The following is a 17924-nucleotide window of genomic DNA, read 5'->3' on the forward strand; positions in this document are numbered from 1 at the left end:
CAGATTGTGCATGCGTACAACTGCACAAGGCACGATTCTACAGGATACTCTCCCTTCTTCCTTTTGTATGGCAGGGCTCCACGGCTGCCAGTTGACTTGCTCTTTGGCTGTAGGAGAGAGAGTGAAGCAAAGAACCACCAGTCATTTGTCCAAAAGTGGTCAGACAGGATGCGAGTCGCTTACCAAATAGCTGCTGACAACAGCCAAAAGTCCTCAGCTAAAGGCAAGAAACAATATGACAGACATGTCAGAGGTGTCACACTCCAGCCAGGTGACAGGGTGCTGGTCAAAAACCTCTCAGAGAGGGGAGGCCCAGGAAAGTTGCGTGCATACTGGGAAAAAGTAGTGCATCGCGTGGTGGAGAGAATGGGAGATGGACCTGTTTATAAAGTGCAACCAGAGAGAGGTACCAAAACCATGCGAGTATTGCACCGAAATCTCTTGCTGCCAGTAAATGATCTACCTCTGGAGGAGGAACTACCTGCTACAGAAAAGACAAAACAGAAGAGACCTCAACATCACAACAACAGGATGGATCAAACGGGGACAGACAGCTCTGATGAGGAGGAGCAGGAGTATACTTACCCTTATGACCTCCGGAGCAGAATTCCATGTTACAGACTTGCGAATCCTCAAAAACCACAAACTTCCATTTCAGAGCGAGCTCCTCAGCAACTTGAGGCAGTTGACACAAATCAGAATTCTCAAAATCAGCCAAAGCTGCGCGCAACAGCCAGAGAATTCTGTCCTCAGGACAGACAAGAAGCTGAGGTGGAACCAAACAATGAGGCCACTGAGAGTGGACCAGGGCTGGTTGACACAGAAGTGGATCAAAGAGATGAAATGGATGGTGGAAACATCAGAGAAGGTGATCATATGAGAAGGTCACAGAGGAGAGCGATACCAACAACAAAGTTCACATACGATGTCCTTGGACAACCCTCATATCACCATTGGAATGCAAGTGTGAACCCCTTCTTACTTAGTCAACCTCTGTCAGGAACACACAGTTTCCCACCGTCTACTTATTTGATCCATCCCCAGCCATATTACCCCAACTGCTACACTTTCATTCACTAAATACCACACAAAGAACAGTAGCAAATGTCAGGAGACATTTTTTTTTAGTGGGGGAGAGTGTAGAGGGTCAAGACGATAAAAGATAAAAAAAACAGACACCCCTATTTTATTTTTATTTCATTTTGTTTCAAGATCAGTTATTTTTCATTCACAGTAATCTCAGTAAACACTGCAATCTGACATCCAGCCGCTAGGAGGCGCTTGGCGCTAGTGGTATGGAGTAGAGCAGGCCGCAGAGGAAGAATAAACCTTCCTATATGGAGTTACATCAGCTCAACGTGCGTGTTCTGTCTTCTTCTCCGCCACAGGTTGGTATAAAGTTCATTGACATTAATATAAACGCAGATATCGATGGCTGAAAATGTTATCTAGTGAGGAGATCACATACGGTCGAAGTCGAGGTGATCTATAAAGAGATTTGTGAGGGAAAGCAGCAGAGAAGTGTCTGCTAATCTATGCTAATGCTAGCGGAGCTGGAAAACATGGCGGTTGCATGTGTAATCTGAAGAGAAACGGCTGAGATTGTCAAATGTTATTTACTTCACATCTTTGGGAAACTGTTCTTACACTATGATATTGCTAATGTAAACTGTGTGGTGGATACCAGGTTAGAAATATCATATTGGAGATGAGAGTAAAGATGAGAGAGATTTTATGTTAAAAGCACTATTAGGGGGAAATGCATTGTCTGGTCAGCTTGTATCAAATGTGTTGTATGTGATAATCAAAATGTATATATGAAATAAATAGTCAAAGTTCATTGTAGTTGATTAAGTGAAATGATTTGTGTATATAAGAGAAACAAGTTCATGATCTTTGTTATATTGATAAAATGATTCTTCTTCAGATATGTTCAGTTATTGGAATGTGACAATTCAGATTGTTAAGAAAAAGATGTGATGATTAGTATAAAAGAAATGGGATTTAAGATGATGTCTTAATTGATTCGACACCTGATTTCTGTGAGAATAAACCTTCCTATATGGAGTTACATCAGCTCAACGTGCGTGTTCTGTCTTCTTCTCCGCCACAGCACGTTGGGACAACCATATCTATACTGCTGCCTTCTGAACACATTATCAGACGGGCAACAAACGCACTTACAGATGTAAGATCCCGGTACAAAGAGCCGCTGTCACGCCCACAGCCCAAATGGCTGTTTTCCGTTGTCAGTCACTTACTCCCAAAACATACACTTACCCGCGCTGACAAAGACTTCCATCTTTTATTATCTCGCTGCACAACAAAGCCCAAATTCATGTGTGCTCTCTCTCTCTCTCTATCTCGCTCATAATCTTCCTCGTAGCACTCAGGCTGCGCTCTGGGGAGTCATCTCAAAACAGTGAGCGCAGCAGTGCGCGGGCACGACACGTGCACGCACGCCAACACACACACACACGAACGACGCACGCGCCCCCTGATGTGTCGTCCCTGATGCACTTGATAGCTGGTGATGGTAGCCATTGTGAGGAGCAATGTTCCCCCGTCTCTGTGTTGTGCTGTTATTGCATTAGCAGCTTCTGATTTTTATCCCCGTCTCTCTTCCTTCAGCCCTCCACCTCTGCGCCTTACACACACTCCATGTCCCCCCCCCACCCCACTTCCCTCCCTCCCTCCCTCCCTCCCTCCTTGCCGTCCTGTCTGCTGTGATTTAGTGCTCGCGGTGTTTACTCTCCGATGCAGTTTTCAGAAACCAGGGGGAAATTATAACTCCAGCCCAGGTTGAAATCTCCCTCCAAATTATGGCCATTGATTTGTGTCTTTATTATGTCTTCAATGGAACCTTGTTCACCATCATCGCCGGGTCCTGCGGGCGAGGAGCAGCTCAACACTGCCATCCAGTGACGGCCCGATCCGCCGGGGCTGCAGCAGGAGGACGGGGAGTGTGTGTGTGTGTGTGTGTGTGTGTGTGTGAGTGTATGTGTGTGTGTGTGCAGATGCCTGTTTATTTGTGACACATGCAGTGATGGCTGCGAGGTTTTTCCTCCGTCGGCGTCTGCCTGGTGAGGGAGAGCGTATTGAAGACCGTCCACCGCCGTGCGCAGATGATGTCAACTCCCAAACCCTAGAGTCGGTGTGTTTTTTTGCACGGAACCTCAAGGTGACTGAGCCTTGCTCGCTCTCCCTCCCTCTCCCCTCGGCGGTCTGCGTTACCCCGGGTATAGCCGCGGCCGGTTCGATGCAGGAATGCCCCGGCCATCTGCTGCACATTAGAATTAGACCTCCAGCCCAATTCAATTAGCGGCCCGAGCCAGTGCCACTGATTGGGCGAGGTGGGGGGGTGGGGGGGGGGGGGCTACAAGTCAGCCACAAACATGACGGAGGGCAAACAACAAACAGAGGGATTGTGAATACCACACAAGTCAGACACAAAAAGTAACTTTAGAGTAAAGAAACTGCTGCACAGGTTTGATCACAAATTTATCACCATAGAACTAAACCTATAAGCTATATTGATGACCAAAAAAAAAAAAAAAACCAGTCCCAAATTGTCAGGCAGTTGGAAGCAGAATGTTTTTCGCTCTTACAAATGGTGCCAGCACAGATTCAATTACAACGAGCGGTGAAAGAAGAAACAAGCGCCTCCCCAAAACACAGTTTCTGCCAACATTCGAGCAAAAAAACAAGAGAAAATAGACAAAGCTGATTGAATAAAAGAGAACCGGGCCCCACAGATAAGCATCTTACTTGCCTCGGTAATATCTGGGCTAAGACGGATGGAAACAAACCTGTCATCGGGCGGGGCAGCATCTCGGGGGTGAAAAACGCTTTACAAACTCAGCAGAGAGCCCGAAACCGCCGAATGGAGGAAACATGCGTCGGGGTCACGTTCCTGTTTCCAGACTGTCAGAAACAGATGAACTGCCTCTCTCGGTAGAATCGGTGTGTCATTGGTCAGTGGCACTTTAATCAAGAGCATCAAAATAGGAGCTGCAAAACAGCTTTCATGTTTGTTCGACCTTAACCAGTAACAAGAAATGATTGCAAGGGCATCCTACCTATGATTTAGCCTGATTGGGAGTGTACTCGTGTTTTTTTATTTTTTTATTTTTTTAGTGGGTGTATAACTCATATCATGAGGATCTCTGATTACATATTCAGATTGCGGGTCTTGTTTTTTTTTTCAGGAGAGATAAATCTCACAGGAAAGCAGGTATTACTTCTTCTCATGAGGTTTATGTGTGTGCATTTTCTTTACAAAAGAAACAGCACCCACTAGTGGCCCTCCATGCTGTAATTGTCAAAAATGTTTTCACTTACCATTTCTGTTCTGTCTGCATTCAAGCACAGAGGTGTTAGAAGTTTTTCGCAGCGCTACAAGAATTTAATGATTTCATTGTTTCCTTGCAAACTTCAGTTTGTTCTCGACACAAGTTTTTTTGTTCTATCGGTGAAGAATTTGAGACAACACCTGGGATGTGATGCAGTGATAGTGAGCGCTGAGAACTTCCCAGGAGTTCTGCATTTGAGTGCCCTGTGAAGATTAAAATGTCCCGCTGAGAACTGGCTTTGTTAATCAACAAAATTAATTCCTCTGTTCTTGAAAACCGTGCGTCAACCTTATCTACCCTGCTCTTTTCGAGTTGAGGAAATAGCTTTTCTGGCGATGGTCAGGTCAGACGGTGCTAATGGTTGCTTGAGCGTCTATAGGTGGTGGTTAAGATTTTATGAACTTTTAGTTTTTATGAAACTTTTTTGTTTTCGTGATTAAGATCCTCCTCGGTTCCGTCCAAACTGGGGCAGGAGAGCAAGGTCAGCCCAAGACCTGCTGGGTGGACGACGTCTCTCGGTTGGCCTTGGAGCTGCTCAGACTCCCACTGGAGGAGCTGCAGTGATGAGGAACGTCTGGTTGCTTTTGCTCTAAATATTGTGTCTGTAACCTCAAGTTAACTGAACAAGAACTAAGAAACATGGATCACTGATTGACAGATCGGTTTCTTTCTTTTTCCAGTTTCGTGGGACACAGTGAGAGGGATGGTTGGTTGATTTGCTATTTCCACATTTTCTGTTCAGTCTTTCTTAGCTAAACATCTTAAATTCATCAAGTTAATATAGAGGAAATCAATGCATGCATTGCACTTGTGTAATGATGGAAGCACAACTTTCTTTGTGTGCATCTGTGTTTGGCTGCAGATGAAAATAGACACTCGTACATGTTGATTACAGCGTAAATCACACAGGTATACACAAACCTGCCTTCCTAATCTGCCTGATCTGTACACAACATGCATACAACCCCACACCGGAGGGGGGGCAGGAGACCTGCAGCCCGTGGAACATACGGTCTCGTATGTTCTCGATGCTGTCAAATATTCTCAGAGTCCTTAGAAACATAATGCACAAAAACATTGACTCATATAAACAGTGTTCCGTGTGGATATGTTCCTAATTATCTGCTGCATGTTTCTCTCTCTTTTTTTTTTTAACTCATGCCAGACTGGCATCTTGGGAAAACGTCGACTTTTAAACAATTGTGGGATTGTGTGTTTTTACCCGAGTGAATGTTCGACACAGCAGCACTTTTTTTCACGTGTTGGAGTGGCAAAAGCATGTTGCCCGGCATGGAAAAATACAAACAACAACAAACAAAAAACAGGTTTTGTTTTCTCCTCGCAGTTGTGTGTGGATTGTGTGTGTGCGCGATGTGATTCTGGCGATGCAGGATTGCAGAGAGAGCATTTTGTAGCCTCTCGTTCTCCCCGTCTCTCACCTGTTCCTTGCACCGCAAAAACCCTGCAGTGCATCAGCGCGTCACGCTGTGCAAACATGCCCTCAGGCAGGTGCCACACACACACAGACACACACACACACACACAAACAGAAATTTATAGAAAAGAAACAAATACGCACAGGGCAGGAAACCTAAAAAATATTATTGCTCTTTAAGATCTTGAAAAAAAAAACACAAGAGGAAGCCGCAGAAATGTGCCAGAATGGGAAGTGTTCACCTCAGCTGCCTCACTCCCAGGCTCATCAGCAGAAGGCATTCAGCAGATAATCCTGCGGTAGACTCACCTGAACCACCGAGCGTTCCTTGGATGGAAAATGCTCTCTCAGACGCAGCCAGCTAAGCAGCGTGGCGGTAATGACTGTTTCTCATTGGACATCTGTGAGCGTAATCTCCGCGTCCCCATTGTTTTGCCTCTCGGCGACGTTCGGCAATGAAGCCGGCGTGATCAGCCGACGGGTTAAAACCTCAGCCTGGCGAGCTTTTAAGTAGCCAGATCGATGAGTGTATTACCCAAACCGTGGTCAATGAAAGTGCGGCTGCGTTTGAGTCGAGCTAACCAGAAAAGCAGAGAGCATTCTGGATCAATAGGGTTGCGGTTTCAATTGTTTCAGCTGTAATTATGACTTCCTCCATGTTACGGCGTGTGTTTTATCGAACACACTCGCATCACATTAATAGATTGCGTGCTCATCGCGCGCCGTACATGGCATCACATTGCTGTTGCATGTCGGCATGTTTTTCTGCATTTTCAGAACATGCTGCATCTCGGTGCACAAGTCAGGCCTTGAGCGTGTGTCTGATTTCATTCTATCAATTGTATGTCGAAAAATAGGCAGAAAATAGGCAGTAAATAGGTCAAGGAATTGCTGGTTTACTGGATCGTGCTTGTTGTTGAATAGGAAGCAACATCCGGTCTAAACAGTGTCTCTTTTCGTTGTTCCTGTGATTAATAGACTTTATATATATATATGCTACATTTTTACCGCTTTGGTAGTTTAAAAGCTTCATGCAAGTTCAGTGTCTTCCCAAGGACTTTCAGATGTACAGTAAGGTGAAAAAAAAAAAAAAAAAACACTTTCATACATATCGACCTGAGCTGAGATGAATAATAGAAAAGCATCATGTGTCCTGTTGCAGCTGCTGGAGTTTGAGCACATTCGAGCCACTTTCAGTTGTGCAAACAGCATAAAAATGAGAGCGGTCATCAGATGACTAATCGGGAGATGGAAGAATAAAATGTTCAGGCTCAAATCTTTTTTTTTTTTTCTTTTTCTTTTGCAGACTGTTTAGTCTGCGTTGGTGAGATGTTGAAGCATTTAAATATTTATCAAAATCACACCACAGAAAAAAAGTTTTGGGAGGAAACATGGTGCATTTGGTGGAGCTGTTAACAGCCCTCGTACTTTATTTTGAGATGTCAGAAACCAAAAGGTTGAATTAAAATAGTCCAGGAAAACACGAGTATTTATAAACTGTATATAACTAACTTGAGTGTGTGTTGATGGGGAACAGCACTGCTTTCCTGGACTACTTTCTATTCATTTGTTACCTGACAATATTTTTCGCTTACTACATTTCAAGCCGTAAGTCTTGAGACAAGTGTCGAGACATCTTCCAAATCAATCATGAACATAATTTTTCCCCCAGGTAATAAATTCAATTGATCATCCAAACAGACAAAACACAATGCTGTCTGATTTGTGTGTGTTTGTGTTTGTGTCGCTGCCTTCCAGTAAAATCCAATATACCTGGTTCATATTATGAAAAGGTAGTTTCACAAACAAGTTATGTTTTTATTAATAGACCCCTGGATGGCTTGTTTGAGGATCCGTGTGCCGGTGTTGCCTGCTGGGTTCATGCATTTTCACTGAAGGGCAACCTTTGTTGCTTCGCCATCACCATAGAAACCCCAACAAAAGCAGGAGAAAAGAATAAACCTGGCTGAAATATTGTATGCAGTCCCTGCTCTCATTTGCCTCTTTACCCACGCATATTGTATGCATTTTTTTTTTCTTCCTTATTTACAACTAAAATCCTCGGGGTGCGTTTGTTTTCTAATTGCATTACATACACAAGAATCCAAGATAACCGTCTTGGATTATTGAAGAGATCAAAGTCTGGGCAATTTCCATGTATGCAATCATTTATTCCTCATGAATGTGGAGGTACAGGAAGACATCAGATCTATAGGAAGGAGCAGGAAAGAGACATTCCTTCCTCCTCCCTTCATTTCAGCCTCCTCCCTTCATGCCAAGCACACAGTGGAGGTCAAGTACCACATTTCTCAACCTCCATCTCGTTCAAGGGCCTCCTCTCTCTTTTCTCTTTCCTTGCCCCCCCCCCCCCCCCCCCCCCCCCCCCCCCCCCCCCCCGCCCCCCATCCTCTCTTTGCCTTGCCTCCGCTGCCTCTTTATGCCTCCTTTCTTCTCTATCAGATGCAGACAGTAGGTACTCGACGCCATGGCAAAGCCTGCCTGGCCGCAGACGCTCTCCAGCCAGTGGCTGCTATCTTTTTCTTTTTTTTAAGAGCAACACACACACACACACACACACACACACACACACACACACACACACACACACACACACATACATATTGTACTTGTAACCTTTTCTCCCTCACAAAAATCACACAAAGGGCAAAAGTGGGCTATCACTCAGTCCCGGACAGACACACACACACACACACACACACACACACACACACACACACACACACACACACACACACACACACACACACACACTTACTCGCTCAGCCCTACCTCCGTGTCCTTTTTGCCCTGTCTGAAATGTATTGTTTAGGTAAATGAGTCTGTGCGCCCAGCGGGGGAATCAGCATGAATAAGAACCTGAATGCATTATCCCATTACTCTCCTCTCGCCGTCTCCGTCCGTCTCTTCTCTCGCCGGCTCCGTCTCTGTGTGGCCTCTGCCTTGCTCAGCACCCACAGTCCTTGAGAGCTCAAATTGACATTGGAGACCTGGTTATTAATACGTGGGTAGTGGATGCGTGCGGCTTTCGCAGGTATGTGTGTGTCTGTGCATGCGGCGTCAGAGTGATAGAGTGCTCTTGTCATTGGCGTGCACTCGATGTTGTGTGATTTGTTTTATTTTTTTTTTCTTTGAGAAAGGTGTGTGTGTGTGTGTGTGTGTGTGTGTGTGTGTGTGTGTGTGTGTGTGTGTGTGCATGTGCCCCCATGCAGACAGCCCGATTCAGGCAGGCTCTCTAATTAGAGAGACGGAGTGGAGCACATTGACTCAGAACAGGAGGAGACGGATAAAAGAAAGGTTGCTTCTCTATACACCTGCTGAAAGCATTACACCAAGTGTGTATGTGTGTGTGTGTGTGTATGTATGTGTGTGTGCTGCTGCTGCTGCTTGTTTGTGCTCGCTTGTGTAAGCCCTTGTCTGCTTCTCTGCATGTTATGTCTGCACACCTGTGTAAAGCTCACCTGCTCACATCTCTTTGTTCCTTTTTCTTACCCGTCCGTGTACACGAGTGTGTGCATGCTTGAGTGTCTGTGTGCGTGTGTGTGTGTGTGTGTGTGCATGCACGCTCGTACACACGTGCATTCGTCAGGTGTCACCCAGCGAGTCTGATCCCCTCAGCAAGCCGCCGCCACTGTTGGCATGGCGACGGCTGCAGTGCTGTGAGACGGCGCTGCCATGGTTTCCAGGCACGCCGGGCGGGGGGGGCAGAGGGAAGAGGACGGAGGCTGCATCACTGTGTCCACTTCCTGTCTGCTTTATGCAGACTGAAATGGGCATTTTTGTGCTCATCATGTGATTGCGTTGATGCTACAGTTACCTATATAGCTGTAATCATAACGGTTTGAATCATTGAAAGACTAGAAAATGATTCACGACGATGGTAATGACTTACAAACCTGTGTGTGTTTTTTCTCCTCCACTTCCTGTATTCCACTTGTTGCACGGTGCTGGGAGAGCTGCATGCATGCAGATGTTGTCGGCATCTGTCTGGATTGCAGGGCAGGGTGCACATGCGTTTGTTTGCCCGTGGGCTTGACGTGTTCTCCTACACGCGGAGCAGGAGGCCGCGCTGTGCTGCCTACAGCCCGCCAGTCGTACTTTGAGGCCATTGGTAGCCTATGTATAATAGATACTCTTCTAAAGCAGCTGTGCAGGGAGCGGTCCGCGGTGGAACATTGACAGAACATGTGTGTCTGTGTTCAAATATGCAGGCGCACACACTGGTATTCCATCTGAAATGTTCTTTGAGCGAACACATCCAGTCCTGCAGGGTATCTATCAAATCAATGTTTCTTCTCCCAACAGAAAGCAAGACAGCATTCCTTTTTTTTTTTAATATTTCAACTCACTAACAGGTTTACTTGTGTTGAGCAAATCCAAAACAAAGAAATCCAGCAAACAGCCAGGCTGTTGTAATATTATAGCTTCCCTTTACTGTTGTTTTTGTGTTTGCAGTAGAACATTGCGGTGTCTCTTTTGTCTCTTCTCTTTTTAAAATTAACATCCCTCTGTGAAGACAATAACAGGCTTCAGCACACTGTCTGCCTCAGTGCTGACGAGTTCATTACCAACAATGCCGCCGTCTCTCTGACCTTCATCGAGTATGTGGGTAGCATCACCTCATCTGAGCTGCCACAGTTATTCAGTCATCCAGTCGGAGGACCACGAGTGGACGAGCACTGATGGGAAAGGCATGAGTCACCAATCAGACAATGGCGAGAAAGACACAAAAACACATATTTGGTTTTGGTGATGTTAAACCACAAGTGTCCAAAAGCAACAAACCCCAACAAAGGAGTTCTCGGTGTGGGATAAAGTCACTGAAAATGTGGGTAAGAAAGGTCACGCACATTGGTGAAAGCATGATGCTTTACCACCTGACAAGTACCGAGTTCAAACCAAAGCACCAACCCTGCGTTTTCAGCATGGAACACAGCGAGGCACCAGGCATCGAAGTCTTTGTAGATTTTCGTCTATTTGGTGAAACTGGAAGAGGGACTGGAGACACTGAATGTAACTCTAACAACCTTTACAGTCTGAGGCCGCATTCACACAACTTTCCTTTGCATTTCGGATGTCCGTTTACACGGCAACCGCTTCCAAGATAAGGACATTTTTGAAAACGTTCCGTCTCCATTTAAGTGGCAAAAAACGCAAGTTTTAGAAAATGTTTCTAGAAGAAACACTGAAGAAAACGCTGCTGCTGTGTTCATAGCATATTGTTCTCTTGACGGGAACAAACAGTGCCCACTAGTGGCCCAACATTAAAACTGCGTGAATATGGTCTAAAGTCTTTGTTTTACTTTGCAATTTCACATTAACAGATACTTTATTGTTCATGCTCTTCTTTAAAGGCACATTTTTGAATCAAAGCCTCGACAGAGACTTTCACCGCGAGTTGCAGCAGATGATCCAGTTGGAGTCTTGTTCTGCCGGTCTTCGCTGACGGAGCTGGAGATGTTGTGTTGGGAGTTCTTCCAGAATGTGGTCGACCTCTGCTTTGTGACTCCTCGTCTGGTTCCCCCCGACTCGAACACTCCCCGCCGCCGCTTCCCCGCTCAGCATCGCGCCAAGTGACAGCGAGACGCCACGGAGACTTTGAACCGAGGGTTTCCCTTCGGTTTGGAAACAGCAAGAAGACACAACAGAGAGGACGGAAAGAAACCCACAATTTACAAACCGTTCCATTGCAACTCTGACTTTATGTCACACCATCAGCGGCTAAGTTGTACCTTCTAGCAGGATATATCCTGATGGAAATGTTTCATTAGGCACTTTTATCACCATCATGGGTTTATTTCCAGTCTTTTCTGAGAGCTTGGTCCTGCATTACTAGGAGAGCCCCTCAGGTACTCTGATATGTCGAGCTCTGCAATATTTATGTATTTTCTAAATGATGTGCAGACATTCATCAGCATTCAATCAGGAGAGCCTGACTTTGCATCTAAATGTTACTATTAAACTGGACTGAATGTGAATATTCCACATTAATGACTGATTAGATTTGGTCCAAAAGTGATTTTCTTCACTGCTGCCAGATTTAAGCTTTCTAATAATAAAAAGGGAAACTTACTGGCCGAAAGTTTACCTCTGGAAAAAAGCACAAAGCCTCGAGGGACGTATCGCCAGAAATCCTGACTTATTACTGTTCATTTCGGTTCATTAGTGTGAGGATTGTTTGGTGTGATTCAAGTAATCCATGACAAAATGTCACTGCACCCAACATTGTGCAAAATATTTACACTTATTACCAACAAGCAGCCTGAGTTAATCCCCTCCACATGCTGTTCGGGCCTCTGTAATCTGCCCAGCAGTGTCCCAGACCATGTTCTCTCCCGTTCTAATACACGAGCAGGACGATTGTGTTCTCGAGTGCTTTCCGAAATGTCACATGTGCTTGTTTTATAAAACGGCGGGCCGCGGGTTTCCTGGACTTATCTCAGCGAGCGACATCTGTTTTGAATGCTCCTGCGTCCGTTTTCCTTTCGTGATTTGGTTTCCTTTTTCTTTCTACCTTTATTTCCGCCGAGCGGGCACAATCTCAGTCTGTCATTCTTCATCTCCCTTTCTTCTTCATTCTTCCAGAACATTTTTCCAAGGAAAAGGATATCAGGGCCCAGCTGCTCATGAGATAAGATTTTGATAACGGTTTACCTTTAAGCCTACGTGGGTTTTCCCCCACGGAAGCTGCATTTAAAAACTCAAAATAGAGACCAGCATTTTCCTCTTTACAGAAATAATAAATAGAAATCATGATGGACACATTTTGTTTAGCTTCAGACAGATTTATTTGGATTGGAAACAAACTTAATCATGCAGCACCAATGACATTTATTACTCCATTTTCAGAAAAAAAAGCTTTTTTTTTTTTTTCTTCTTACAGGGTTTCAGAATCTTATATGCAGAGATTTATCTGATTTTCCAGCTGAAGGCTACATTTATTGAGTGTGTCAGAGGAGCAGGACTGCTGATCTCACTCTATTTCAGCGTTTTACATCATGATGAATCAGACGCCCCGAATGAGCCGGCCTGTGATAGCTGCTCAGCGGGAGGACTCGGAAGACACATCGCTTACAGAATATTCACCTCGTGGATGCTGTTTGCTCAGATTTAATCTGATGTCTCAGAACAAAAGACTTTTTGACGCACAGCCGCAGACAAAAAAGAAAAAAAAAAAAGGAATAATTCAAGGAAAATGTGACCCTTCTTCAGCTCATTTCTTCACAACTCTGATCAACAGTGGTTTTCTGATATTCACTGTGTGACGTCTTAGTTGTTGATCGGCCTCTGTTGTGGTGCTGGGAGCCCCTTTGAAGACCGATTTCAAATTTCAATTATGCAACAAATGACTGATCACCCAAAGGTCTGAAATGTGAGCTGCTGCAGGCAGAATTACCAAAAAACTTCCTTCTTTCCAGTAATCCTGATGTCTGATCGCATCTGTTTGGAAGACGATTCTGGTCTTGCCCAACCAGGAAGGAAGAATTTTGCCTGGGGTTTTTCTACAGGTCTGCAAAGGACAACACAAAATGCCAATGAACATGTCCACAATGAGTTGATAACATCAATACCAGTAAATTCTTGGCACTGAAAATTGACACAGTACATTTTTAAGCAAGGTCAGACAGCAGGATGAAGAAACAAATGGGTCGCCCGCCGTCCGACAGAGGAACTTCCTTCAGCTCGTCTCTGTGCCGTCGCTCAGTCTGCTCCTGTATTTGTGGCATTTTGACAGCACTAACTGAGACTGACACAACCACACATGCCTACGTTGTGTTCTCTGAAGGTCAGACGAAGTACGTTACATCTTAAATCAGTTCGTGGATTGTCTCATTTTTCATCTCAGTCTTTGTGCAGTGTTTTCCATCGCGTGCTCTCGTCATGGCGAAGATTTTCTGTTTTTAGGTTGTCCCTTTGGTGCATTTTAATGTTAAAGCAGGATTTCAGAAAGATTCCGGGGACAAAATTCTGCATATTTTGGCACACCCACTCACTTTACAGTGCATTATTTCAGCTGTTACCATTGACCAATGTGATTCCTTCCACCCATCCATCCATCTCTACTGCTTTTGTCTAACTTAGGATTGTAAGCAAAGTTGGTGTCCATCCTGGATAGATTCCCAAGTCAATTGCATACCCTCACCTTCTCTCAATGTTAGCTGGGATCGTCTCCGGCCGCGGCAACCCAACTAGGTACTCACTTTCACTAGAGGACTGAATGAAAGTCACCATGTCTTGAAGACTTCATTGAAGACTTGGAGTCACTGTCTTATGTCTGATATGCCAGAACAGTGTAGTGTTTCCAAATGTTAGTGGATGCATACACTCTCAGCAACAGCCAAGACATCAGGTTTATTCTAGATTTGATGGTTTCTTTGAGATGAACCGTGTTAACTTCGATAACAGTGGAGCTTCAAAGCTTTGAGACCTTCCTTCGATCTGTTGTGCTCTCCCAACAGAGTCTCAGATTTGGAACCGTTTTCAGAGACCTCCAAATGAAGTGGTCAGATTTTAGATTTCAAAGGTCAAATTGTTCTCCAGTATTTGTCAATATTTTTAGAATTTGACATTTGTATGTGTGTGTGTTTGCATACAAATCATGATCCGCCTTACCGCATAACCAAGGACATCATAAAGAGATGGAGGAAAAGTCTATGCATCTTCATTAGCCTTTGCTGTAACTGCCTCCCTCGTGCAGCTACTTAAGAATTCACAGGTTTGTGTCTTGGATGTCGGTGTGAGAAAGCCCGGGCCGGCTGTAATGACATCAATGCACAGGAGCATGAAAGTATATTGGAAAAAGGGACGCACCGGGGGAGAAAAGTAAGGGAGATTATGATGAAATAACAAATGTTAATGGATGGCAAGAAGAAAAAGCAGGAATTGGAAAAAGGGAAACCTAAAAGCGATACTTCTGAAAGTGGTTGTTAATGGTCATTTGGAGGTTCGTTCGATGGAATGAAGGCTGCGAGCAACGCGATGGAAATGAATCTTAAAATATCTGTGTGACTTGCCTCATCTGGTGTTTCATTAAATTTAAAAGCCCAAATCAATGGCGTGATGGAGGGAGAGGCTGCAGATGAATAGCTTTTATGCATTCAACAGTTAGTGGCAGTGAAAGAAACACCCAGGAAGAATGAAGGAGCACTAACACCCTCTCCCCGCTTCCCATTTGTTTCTCATGTTATCGGCCCCGCTCGCTTTTCCACCAGCACTCATTACAGCGCTGGCCGGTCTGGCAGCAGCCGCAAATGAGTTTTGGAGCTGGAAGGAGGCCAAATAAATATCTGCTCAAGTTGACCATTTCCTGTTGGACCTGTTACTCCTACAGGATGAGCTGAAGGGAAGTCAGGTGTGTGTATCTGGTGTGTTCCCGTCTGTTAGTATATTTGTGGAAGTGAGTTCAATTTTCCTTCAGCCGTTCACTCATGAACTATTTGTAAGTTGTTTTTTTGTTTGGGTGTACCTTGGATAAAACATATTTGGCAGAAGTCAAACACTCCAGGTTCTTCTCATTGTGCTGCGAATCCGAATCACTGTGATTCCGAGCCTTAATGACTCAAGGCCAAACAGCACCCACTAGTGGCCATGCATGCTAATGACATCGTTTTCAGAGTTCCTGCCATTTTCATGTAAAAGAACATCTCCTTCAAAACGTTGTTTTGAAGTGAACCAGCAAAAATGATGCGTTTTCATTTGAAATGTCAAGTAAAGAGGGAGTGAAGACACTCAAATCATCAATGTTTTGTTTTACTCAAAATAAAGTGTAAATATATCAAACAGTATGAAAGAATACTCGATCAGTTCCCACTAACCTATTTAGAATTAGATATGCCGTATTTGAAGAAAAAAAGTTCACACTTTTGCATATTTTGTTTAAAAAAAATGCCATTGTCACAATAAAGGTAATGTCACTTGTTGTGCTGAATGAGAAGTCATTCATTTAAGTTGACTAGCTTTTCATTTTTATCTTGTTGGACAGAGAGCATGAAGTATGAAACCATTATACAAGAGTAAATCTACACTTACTCTAATAAGTTCTGAGTCTTTTGTTACATTTTTTGAAAAAAAAAATTCCAATAAAGAGAATAAAATTATTAAGTTTAAGTGGATCACATTATGAATTGAAGAAACTGCTTTCAAGCACTTAAAAAATGTAACAATTGGCTAAATAGGTTGACATTGAGATAGGAACTTCATAATCTTTTTTTAACTAAAGAAAATATGTGCTTTTAATGTGCTTTGCTCGTCATCACTGATGTTTGGTGAGCCACTTTCTGAGCGATCTCCTGGTGCTGAGCCTCGTTTTGGTCTTACATCAGAACCAGACCCCTGCACATCTGAATATGACTCCACTTACAGAAGAAACGCTGCACAGCTTGCCGTCACTCCTTTTTATTTTTTTTTTTCCCGCTGACAGGTGTCACCGGCTGACATCCAGTCAGTCAACAACTAACACGTCCTCAAGCACATCAGTCAGCCTGTCACATATCCCTCAATTAATTATCCCTGCGTGTTTGTGTCAGTACAGTTTATCTGATCTTCCAGTTTGTCAGGCAGATATATGGCTTCAGATAATGTTCCCAGTTTTGTTTTTTCTCAGTTTCACTGTATGAGACACTCTTGCTGCAGCTCTATTCCCAATCTGCAGATTTGCACTGTGATTAGCCGTGATAAGTATTGTGTATAATTAGGAAAGCACACAGAAACTGGCGTCAGTATTATCGGCGTAATCACCATCTAACACCTCTGCTGTGTATGTATTCACCGTCCAAAGGATTAGCGCTGTTATTAGGTAGATCAGTTGTTGCACCGGGTACAGCAGTAATTGCAATGTGTACAGTGTGTGTTTATACTGGAGGGCACAGCAGAACGCATTTACTTTAGCCTGGCACAGGTAGCGAGAGGAACGAGAGCGATGGTGTCGGCGGGAGAAAATGTGATCTAACATGAGGGTGTTTGGTTTGATAGATGAAGCAGAGTTGATTCAGATGAATAATAGTGACGTGATTGCTCTCATGCTTAAATTGTTGGACGTGGATGTACTCTCTACCGGGAACTCTTTTACACACATTGGTTGGTTGATCCATTGCATCAGTGAGAGTATCCAGCTAACCCTTGAATCATTAAATACTGATCCAGTCCCCTGTACATGGTCAGTGTGATCCACTACAGCGTTCATCCATTCCTGATCCCGAAGAGGCAACAAGGTATCTAGAATATTCCTGACAGGGGTCTCTCATGACCTGGACGAGGAAAACACAGGTGACGGAGGAAACAGGGTTCCAGTCGTAGAAAAAACACATTTACACATCAATTTTTTAATGTGTCTCAATCTCAGTTTTACTACAACCTGGCAACCCGTCCATTGTGTCCATTCGGCCATAGTCTGCTGGGAGCTGTAACAGTCCCTATGGAACCTGAAGGTGCATAAAGTGGGGCAGAAAATGTATGTTTTCAAATAAAGAATAAATGAAAGTGACACAAACTGTTTTCTCCTATATTGTCTGATTGTGTTAGCAGGGTTCATGTTACCACAATACAGCAAATAGTCTCTCAAAATGTTTTTTTTTTTTTTTTTTTTTTTTGGATTAAGGAGAAACCAGCCAATTTCATTGGTTTGTTTTGACTGTCATTTGAGGGAAAAAATGTAGTCACTGTTCACTTGTGCTCCTTTTTAAGCTGTATGAATGTTATTCCTGTCGAGCCAGTAATTTATTTTTTACATTTCAGTGCATTCTCCAAAGCTCCAGTAAAAGCTAATGCGCTTCAGATGATGGATGTTGGAGAGTGTGCATTTCCAGTTGTTTGTGATCAACAGTAAAAACAACAAAAAGCAGACGCAGGAAGCATGTTCGGACTAAATATGTGAATATCGGTGTGAGAGCAGAGGCTGGTGTGGCGCTGGTCGCCTGGCCAGAGGACCATGGAAACCTCGCTCCTCCCGCATCCGCCTCACTCCTGGGTAACAAGGCCTTGTCTGTATCTGTATCGTGGAAGTATCCGTTTAATGAATTCTGTCTGGATGCTATTTTTACCCCGTACACAGCTCTGAATATGCGCTGATTTCTAAAGTATATCTTGTTGAATTATCACAGCCTTAATGAAACATCCCCGCT

Source organism: Salarias fasciatus, chromosome 3, assembly GCF_902148845.1.
Source record: "Salarias fasciatus chromosome 3, fSalaFa1.1, whole genome shotgun sequence".
Taxonomy (NCBI): domain Eukaryota; kingdom Metazoa; phylum Chordata; class Actinopteri; order Blenniiformes; family Blenniidae; genus Salarias; species Salarias fasciatus.